Consider the following 10,047-nt stretch of genomic DNA (forward strand, 5'->3'; position numbering starts at 1 on the left):
TTATTACAGGTACCCTGGGGCAAAGTCTGAGTGGTTTGTCTCGACGCGTTCTTGGTATTGTCGTCCGAGGGCTAGCCCGAAGGTATCCTCGTGTGCTGTATTCTCCCCTCCTACTTTTTCACTTCCTATCATATCACGTGTGTAACCCTAATGATTGGATAGAACGTCGATTGCGAACAAATATACGAAGTATATTTCAAATTTTAATATTGAAATATTTTCAGGATTAAGAAAGAGACAGAATCAGGTGGAATTAGTTTTTTAAGCAATAAATTTGAATCCGAATTGATTAAAAAAATTAATATGTTTATTTGCGAAAATTTAAACAAATACACTCCTAATATTTCGGACATTTTGAATCAAAATTTACGGTAAAATGCTAATGGCATAGAGGAGATCACGCATATACTATTTTTTTTTTCAATATTATTAAAAGAATATCGATGACATAAGAGATTTCTAAATTTCAAATAAAATTACCTTTAACTAAATATAAACGATTTTTATATAATTTTTTCAATAATTAAATATGAAGAAATAATATATACATCTGTTAATCCGATTTAGTTTTACTCAAAGAATCACTCCGTTACACGCGTAATAATCGTAGCTTTATCGACCGAGAAGAGAAGTCGACTTCGAAAAGCTCATATTTTTCAATTTAACAAAATTTCTTACGCTCGAGTAAATTTAACGAGCCCCTCCTTCCTATTTTCAGGAATGAACGTTTTCCATCCCTGTGTGGGGTCGAAGACGGACATTGGTTTTATGGATCCTCGAACAACGGGACAGTCGTAAACGTAAATTTATCAAACTGCGATTTTAAAGACCGTGCTAGTTCACCATTTTTACGGAAGTTCACCATTCTTAAAGAATAAATTGGATAGACAAGTTGCGATCTTTCGGACAGGCATGAAAATTCTTAAATGAAAATTTATGATTTTTCTAATAATTATACATATATTCGCTATTGTATCATGAGATATTAAGAAAAGAGTGGAAAAGATAACGAAGATCTTAACAATTTTCTATTACAGATATTAAAGCTTTAATTATGATTTTGTGTGAATATTTAACCATATGTAAAACATTTCGTGAAAATTATTTGTATAATATTTCTTTATAATACACTTCTGAAAAATTAACAAATATAATATTTTTATTTAAGATAAAAATGTTATTTTTCATTTTTACTTAATTCAAATTTGACAGCTTAATATCCGATTGTAATGAGCCACGTAAAAATGTTAGAACAGATATAGTAAGAGTAAAACGTGCAAGAAACTCAATTATCGTTAGACACACCGATTCTCGACACTCGTGAGCCAATTTATGGTATCTTAGTGGAGTCGCTAAGACCGAAGTAAATGATAGAGCAAAGTAGAATCACCCCATAGTCCTCCGCAAACGTTCTCTGTGTAATTTCAGAGGCTTAATACAGAATCGATGTCGACGACTACGTTCTATTCTACTGCATTTCCTCCCTTTCGTTTTTTCTACTAACCGATTATATTTTTCCTCTTAATTTTTCTATTTCAATTCTAATAACGGCATGTAAAACTCGTTACCATTAAAATTAAAGAGAACAAATAAAAATCGAACCTTTATTTTGAAAACAAAAAGTAACAAATTAGACTCTATTTGAACATCGATGATTAGTAATTATCAATAACAAATAAATTAAAAATGACTTAATAAAATTACAAATATATTATATTTTGTTAACACTATATAATGTGCTATATAAGAATTATTAATAAATATACTATAACAATACATTATTATTTATATTTTTCAATCGAAAAATTCTTTAGAAAAGGACGTCAATGTATACATAAAAAAATATAGATTTGTATAAAATAAAAAATGATTAACTAGATCTAACATAAAAGTATTCAAATAAGACGTACATTAACTGAAACAAATTCATACTTGTAAGCATCCTTAAATTTTTTGTTAATTTATAACGTAGCTTTAGAAGTTAGTTAAGTCGGGATTCCGATATTGAGTTGCGGTCGGTGAACAGTGGTTTGAAAATTATGCAAAGCGCGCAGAGGAAATTCGGCTTGACCGGCGTAGCAAGCATCCTGGCAGCGTGACGACTTCGATCAGCAGTATGCCGAGTCGGGGGAGGGGGGAAACTATTTTAATTTCGATAAATTTCTGATGGACAAGGCTCAGACTTGTCTAAAAACCAATTCGAACGTCATTATAATTACGTCGACGTACGTAATTTTCTCTCTTTTCTTATCATAGATTTTCTCTCTCTCTCTCTCTCTCTCTCTCTCTCTCATTCTTTCTCTTCTTCTTCTTCTTCTTCAACGTAGGTAGCGATTTGTAACAACGGAAAGTGTTCTCACTCGATTGGAAGCAATTAACTTCGCAAAAGGTCCCGGAAAATTGTGTTATTCGAAAGTGAAATGCTTAAAGGTACTTGTAAAGAGGCCGACATGAAATAACCATCGAGCTTTGAACTCTCTCTTGGATGTTGAGCGATCGGTTTTGCTCGACGAAAGTCTTTATAGCGAAAGTAAGAGTGAGAGAACAAGAAAAAGAAAAAGAAAAAGAGAGAGAGAGAGAGAGAGAGAGAGAGGGAGAAAGACAGTATGTATGTGTGTGTTTATCGATTGTAACTTTTGAAATTAATTTCAAACTTTCCTGTTTAATAGTTTCATTGAATTTAATTAACGGCCTAGCCATGTAGAATTATTAGTCTCCGGCACGATCACTAAAATAAAACCACGTAGGCACGGTTAGAGACATGGATAGATGGATGACCCGTTCGGAAAAAATTAAAAGAAAAAATCATATTCTTTTGATTCCACTGAGGCGAAAAAAGACGCAACCGTTTTGATAGTATTGAATAAATGTTAGAAAGTTTTAATAAAGAAGTGCCTTCGTACCCGTAAAAGGAAGAGTAAAAAGACAAAAATAATTTCGTCGAATTTATTTTGTTCTTTAATCTTTTTCTTTATTTAACGAAACAATAAACGCTATAAAATCAAATTTTCCAAGTTATTCTATTTAAGCTCGAAATACATCGGTTTAGGGAATATTGAAATATCATCGAATAAAATATGAAAAAATGAAGAGATGTATAGATAAATCAAAAAAGGAAATAGAAAGGTAGGAATTAAGAAGAAATGAACATGTCTAGATGTTTAAGAATAACAAAAATTGATCATTTTCTCGGTACTGTGAGTCATTAAAGATTTCTCTCCTTTTCTCTGTCTCCCTTTATCCCGTGATTGGTTAATATTTGGTGTAGAGTAATCAACTATTGTAGCGATCCTTTGAAAAGTACGTGCTCCGAAGCGAAAACTAACAGATGACCCAATATAATGTTCTCTCGTTCTTTCTCTCTCTCTCTCATTCCTCTCTGTCATCTTCTTTTTCGCTACTCTGGCCTTCATTTTTCCATTTTCTCTATTCACATCCAACGTCGTCGTCGACGTCGTCTGGTATCTTTCTCTTTAACCATCATCCTTTCGTCATCACCTGCAAATTAAATCCTTCGGACATAAAAAGAAATGTCCCTTTCTATGGTTTCACCATATTGATTTCATTTCTTCTCTTTTCAAGTAATTAATTTTCTTGATTGTGTATATATTACGTATTAATATATATTAAATATATAAAGAAGAATACTTTAAATAAATTATATACAATAATAATGAATTATATTAAAAGGTCTATTCTTGCTTTAAATTTACCGAATTATTTAAAAAAATATATACGATAAATTATTGAAACAAAAGTTATATAATAAATATATTATCGAAAATTAGTTCGTCGAGAGGAATATAAACTTGAAAAGTAATCATATTCATAATGCAATGACATCAATTATTCATTTTATATTATCTCTTTCTCATTCTATTTTGAAATGAAAGTAGTACAGTAAAAAAGTATGGAGACGTTTAATAAACTTTTTGAACAATAATGATACATAAAATATAGAAAAGAGTATTCTTATGGTGTCGCAATCATGAACAAGTTATATGTTCGCAACGCATGCTTGCCTTATTCATTTCTCCCTGTCTTTCTCTTTACCTCTCGAAGATCGAGGAGTGTGGTATAAAAGCACCGAATCATAAAAGGGGAGAACCCCTTTTAAGCGATATATTCTGGCCATCCGTGCTTGCCACCTCCTCTTCGCTTCGCTACCTTTTTCCACAGCTGTTTTCCTCTTCCCTTCCACATAGCCTTCTCGTGTTTTCCTGCCTGCCTCTTTCTCTTCTCTCTCATATTCTCACCCCTTACATCTCTTTTACTCTCTCTTTCAACCGTTATAAAATATTTAATAAACTCGTTATGCGGCTGCCAACACTGAGATTCTACCGCTACGTCGAGCTAATAAATCGCCAATGAATTTCTCCCTACTTCTATTTCGTTCCTCTACCCCTCTTTCTTTCTTACCCTCATAGTCTTCCCTTGCTCTCTCTCATTTTCGAATTTTTGTAGGAATTTTTAACGAGTTTTTCGATTAATAACGTATTAAGTCAAAAAAGTTTATTTCTCACTCGTGACACTGATTTCTTTCAACGTAAAACGAATCTGCATTGAATCGATATTAAGTTGAATTGGTAAGATATATTTACGATTGTCCGATACGTAAAGGGCGAGTCCACTTTCATCTCGGCTCATCATTCATTCATTTAATCGATTATTCATTGAATATGAACATACGAGAAACGTTTAGCTATCTTTAAAATCCGTTCCACTTTTTTCGTTATTTAAAGTACGTCTCGTTTCCGTTGTGTTTCATTGGGAATGTTTTTTAAGATATCAATAATTTTAAATGAAAGAAAAAATGTAAAAAAATTAAACGTGAAAGTCATTATTATTAACTGATATTTTAATTAAATTAACATAAGTATCTATTCGTAATTAATTTTCAGAATTATTGATAATTGTTCGAAGATGTAATAACGTAAGCAGCAAAGTAATTTGGTTTAATTACAAAATAATTCTACATAAATTGAGAAAAAATTAAAAAACCTGTAGTTTTATAACCTGACAAAAATTGGTATTGAAAATTTAAAAAAAAAACTGAATTTAGCTTTACAATAACCTAAGGTATTTTAACTCACCTAAGACCTTTTGGTCCACTTAGCAATACAGATCAACGAGGAAGTTTAAAGCTTAAATACAAATCGTGTGTTTATATGCTTAAACTTCGTAAACAGCGAAACTCGACTTATAGCAAGTTTGAAAATTCGTCTCCCGAGGATGCAAAAGACATAAGATTAATTTGATCCATTATTTCAATATGCAAATAAAACTAGATCTAAATTTTCAATCAAATTTTGAATCTGTCGATAAAGCAGAACAGACCATAAATTTCGAATAAAATTTCACCTAAAACGATCTCGTTGATGAAAGTTTTATGTAAGTTATGCAAAAAATTAGAGATTTAAACTTTTTTATGGAATTATGGTAGACGATATTTTAAAAATATTATTATAATGTTAATTACAATGATGAGATACCCAAGAGAGCAAAGAAAAAGGAGAGGAAAAGAGTAATAAATCGATATTGTTCGATTGGTTCAGTACTCAAAAATGTACGATCGACGTCTTGCAAGCTCGTTCGCATTTTCTTCTGTTTTCTTGACGATATTTGGAACGATCGGAAGGAGAGAAAGAACGCTCGAGTAAATACGAAGATAGCTGGAAGGATCGTCCGTAAGATAAAAGTAAATGACGAAGAAGAAGTGGAACTCTGAGAAAAATAAAGAGAGAGAGAGAGAGAGAGAGAGAGAGAGAGAAATGTAATAATCGAAGCTGTGCGCGTGAATTATCTTTAAGACATAGATACTACAGAAATAAATGTAATTATGTAAATTAAAAAGTAAGTAGGTATGCATAATTAAATAAATCAAATAATTAAGTAGAAAACAAGCTATTATTAAAAAAAAATAATTGTAGAATGAAATATATAATTGTTTTCATTAGTTTCAATAAAAAATTTATTTATAAAGTTCTTTCGAAAATATTCACATGTAAAAGATATGATGTTTAATTATTAAAATAAGAAAATTCTATTAATCAGGAAAGTATTTCAATCACAACTGATCCTAGTTTCTCATTCTCACCGCATCTGTTTATTCTAGCATGGCTGCCAACATTGTTTATCGTAAGAAACTTCTTTGATAGGTCACTGCATTCTCAACGTGACTTACAGTGGTACCAGTATCTTCCGGTTCGAAAAATCGAAAGGAGGAGTTGAGAAGGCTTGCTGCATCTAGAAGGATTCAAATGTGCATTCGCGCGTCCTGCATACGAGTAAAAAGTATTATTCTCTGATCTCTCTCTCTCTCTTTTTCTCTCGTTCTCTCTTCCAAGATGTGCGGAACCATCGTCGAGCATCGACGATGAAAACGAATCGAGTCGAGGCGGAGTCATGCAAACCTTCTTCTATACTATTTCAGAATTTGAATTCCTCTTCGCTTCTCTGCATCTTAGACAAGATATTTGCGATACAAATGTCGCGGAAAATTGGACCTCTCTTTTTTCGAGATCAATATTATTTTCTTTATTCGTTGCGTATTTAAAACCTCGTAGTCCGAACTAGGATTCCTAATAACACTTTCGATGTATACTATATGTACCGGTAATTATGAGAGTGAACTAAGTACAAAAAATTGTAAAAATTAATTTTATGATTTATTTGATAGAAAACTTATTTATATATATGTTATATAATATATTGTATAATAACAATTTTTATAATACAATTACCATATATCTATATATACATGATAATTGTCTTTCGTATGTAACGCTATTTTAAAATCTTTCCTAACACAAAGAACTTATAGAACATGTAACTTAACTTTAATAGTTTTCTCTTATAGTTACTTTACAATTATACGAAAAAATGTTCTTAAAGTTAACGTATCTTGTTTCGTAATAATGATCAAGAAAACTTTTGAAACAAGCTGCTGATCCCTTTCTGAAAATTTTCACTTATCGAGAAAGAGAATTTTTAACGATGATAAATTCCCATAGGAGGGTGAGAGAGAGAGAGAGAGAGGAAAAGAGAGAGAGAACACTGATAGACGCTCCCACACGATTCGACTTGATTTACGCGTAGTAAATACACACCAGAATCGAGTGTGTAACGTAGCAATATTCTGAGCGAGGCAACGGTACATGCTATCGAAAAACTGTAATCCTCTTAATTGTTCTATGAGTAAGCCAATTAGTAGAATCCGATTAGCTCGTACATTCGTCCCTCGTCAACGCTCCCGCCATTTTTCCAAGAGCTTATTCGAGCAAATAGGTACTAGAAAATTCATTTTTTTGCTCTTTTTTCTCCATTTACGAGAGAAAGAACGGAAAAGTGTAAAAAATGTTCAATATATTACTTTCATGATAGAAATTTTTTTAAATTACGGCACTTAAATAGAAAAATTTTGTTTAAAATGTAGTAAGATCCAAAATACCGTTGTAAACCTTATCAATATTGTGTTCTATACAATTGTTACGTCCTAAAGACGAGAGTTCTAGAATTAAGTTGCTAAGCCTTTTTTAGCCACTCTGTATTCACCGAATTTTGCCAGGACCGAGCAGGTTCGTCTTTCCCAAAGATTAAATAATAATAAAAAATGTTAAAATATGTAAAGAGGTCACGAAAGAATCGGATTGGATGAGAACGGATCGTGGATTTTTAAGCGATTAGTAAAAATTATTGTTTGCCGGAGCTTTAGTTCTCAAGAATATTTAATAATGAAGTTATTATTTATAGAATTTATAACGGGCGAGAGGTTTTAAATATAGGTGATCGCTTCTCGAAATGTGGCGAATCGGATTAGTGGTAGCGTCGGAAACGTGGGTTGAGTTATCGGTGCTGATGTGGTCGTTTATGCCGAGAATAATGCATAAGGGACCGTCGAAAAAAACACAATAGTAATGAATACCTAATTAGCTAATAAGATGAACAAACAAGTAAGCAATTAGTCGGTTAATTAGTAAGTTAATAAATGGTTCGCGGCCCGAAGTAGCCCTCCTTATGTGAGCTAAAAGAATTCCTGGTGGGGATAAACTATGCCCCATTTTTCAGTATCAGTCAATCTACATCTTCCCTACCAACGCATCGTGGTGCATCTTCTCTCGCACCTATTTTTCCACGCATTCCACTGCGTTAACATTATCACGGGTGTCCTTAGAAGTCGTATCAGCTAATATGGATTTGTATTTCTTTTAATAATGCTCGGGTGCTTATGGTTTTGGTTTTCCTTGCCACAAATATTGTGTTTCTGCCTGTGATCCGTGCGCTCATCCGTCATTTTCATTCTCATGTTTAGGGATCAATTATCCAGTATTACACTTAGATTGCATTATTGGAATAGCACGTGTGCAATCGTTGAGGTCAAAGGGGGAGAAAGATTCCCGCTATGCCACGTCATGGAAGAATGTGGAAAAAGATTAGACACAATCGAGAAGAAAAAATAAATTCGAAATAGAATTACCGTGAAGGAACGTCATACAACTATATACAATTTTATATGAAAAATTTTCTCTTATTTTTATTTAAAATTATTTGCTGTTATTGAATAAAAAAAAACTATTTTTGGAAAACAAATTGGATAAAATCTAAAATTATATTTAAACTAAAATTTATGATCATTTGTATATTATGCAAATAAACTACGTCGAAAATTGCTGTTTTCTCTTAAATAATAAGACGGAGAAGATCCTGAGAAGACATTTCTCTTGGGACATCGTAATCGATCGGGAAAGGAAACATTAATTATTACGATAAGATAAGTATCTCCATCGGAACTTGAATTACTCTTCTTTCTAGATAGTTATATCTAATAAGTAATAAAATCAATAGGAAATTCTTATTAAATATATCATTCGACTTATCTTATATTAATAAAAAAAAAAATAAAATAAAATGTAATCATAATAGTTTCAATAAAAATATTATTATGTTTATTAATATGTGACAAGAAAAGAATATTGAATTTGATAAAATCATTTTTTTTTTTTCAAGTAGTAAAAATCGTATTGAGGATTACTTTATCAGCTTTATGATCCGCGGCATATCTGGGAGGTCAAATGTATTTTTTATGTATGTATATATTTACAATATATTTACAACGTGTCCAACATTAGTGTCCTAAATATGTACATGTATGTATATACATATCTTTTTTCTTCATGAAATAAAATCTATTTAAATGCATTGACGATTTTAAAAGAAATGGTGTAGTTTTTAAAAAACAGAACCTTGGAATCTAAAATCCTTGGAAGCATGTAAAACTTTCAAGAGACTTTTATACCCGTACGTAGAATTGTCGAAGAGAACCACGCAATGGATTTTGCCATCTGGAAAACGAGAAGAGTTTGAGATACAAGAAAATGTAAAGTGAGAGAATGGAAGTAACTTTCTAAGAACAATACGAATGAGTCCAAAAGAAAATGCGAAATTAATCTGTCGTAATGCATTTGTCTGCTTATAAAATTTTATGAAATATTTATCATGATATCTCTGACTCTTTGGTAAAGTATTAAATGCTTTTTAAATGTCGTTTTCACAAACATTTATAATATATTTTTCTAATCGTTGGATTAAAAATCGTGTCTTTATTCTAGTTCGTTCCATAAATATCAAATAAAATTTAATTATGATACGAACGAATCATTTCGAAGCTTCTTCAACTCAATAATAGATAAATTCAACCATTATCGTATCTATTTCCTTTCAATATTTAGTATAAATCAGTTAATTCGCAAAGATAGCAAATCAAAATGATATTTTAACAATAAGAGACAAAAGACAAATAGTCCAGGCAAATTAGGGTTTCACCTCGGAATGAGAAGATAGTCGGCTACAAACTTTTATAAACCGTATAGTCCAGGCAAATTAGGGTTTCACCTCGGAATGAGAAGATAGTCGGCTACAAACTTTTATGAACCGTATATTTCAACACCCTAAAACTTGTCTCAAAACCTACTTATCGTAGGGTGTCGGCGACTACAGATATTCCAAGGTCAAAGGTCAAAAAATCGATTTTTTACACATTTATTGCAA

The 10,047-nt window shown here is 31.6% G+C and overlaps 1 protein-coding gene and 1 long non-coding RNA gene across 9 annotated transcripts in view; both read right to left on the minus strand.

Annotated features, from left to right (window-relative positions):
• The window catches only part of LOC106788229 (collagen alpha-1(XVIII) chain), a 197,915-nt gene that overhangs the window by 146,839 nt on the left and 41,029 nt on the right, over positions 1–10,047 (minus strand). The gene's annotated exons all lie outside the window — the stretch shown is intronic.
• Positions 9,114–10,047, minus strand: part of LOC106788300 — a 13,261-nt gene continuing 12,327 nt past the window's right edge. The window contains exon 3 of the long non-coding RNA XR_001381884.1: positions 9,114–9,341. This is a non-coding gene — a long non-coding RNA (uncharacterized LOC106788300). The remainder of the gene's footprint in view (positions 9,342–10,047) is intronic.

This window comes from Polistes canadensis, unplaced genomic scaffold (assembly GCF_001313835.1).
Source record: "Polistes canadensis isolate GaletaPanama2010 unplaced genomic scaffold, ASM131383v1 scaffold_5, whole genome shotgun sequence".
NCBI classification, from domain to species: Eukaryota; Metazoa; Arthropoda; class Insecta; order Hymenoptera; family Vespidae; genus Polistes; species Polistes canadensis.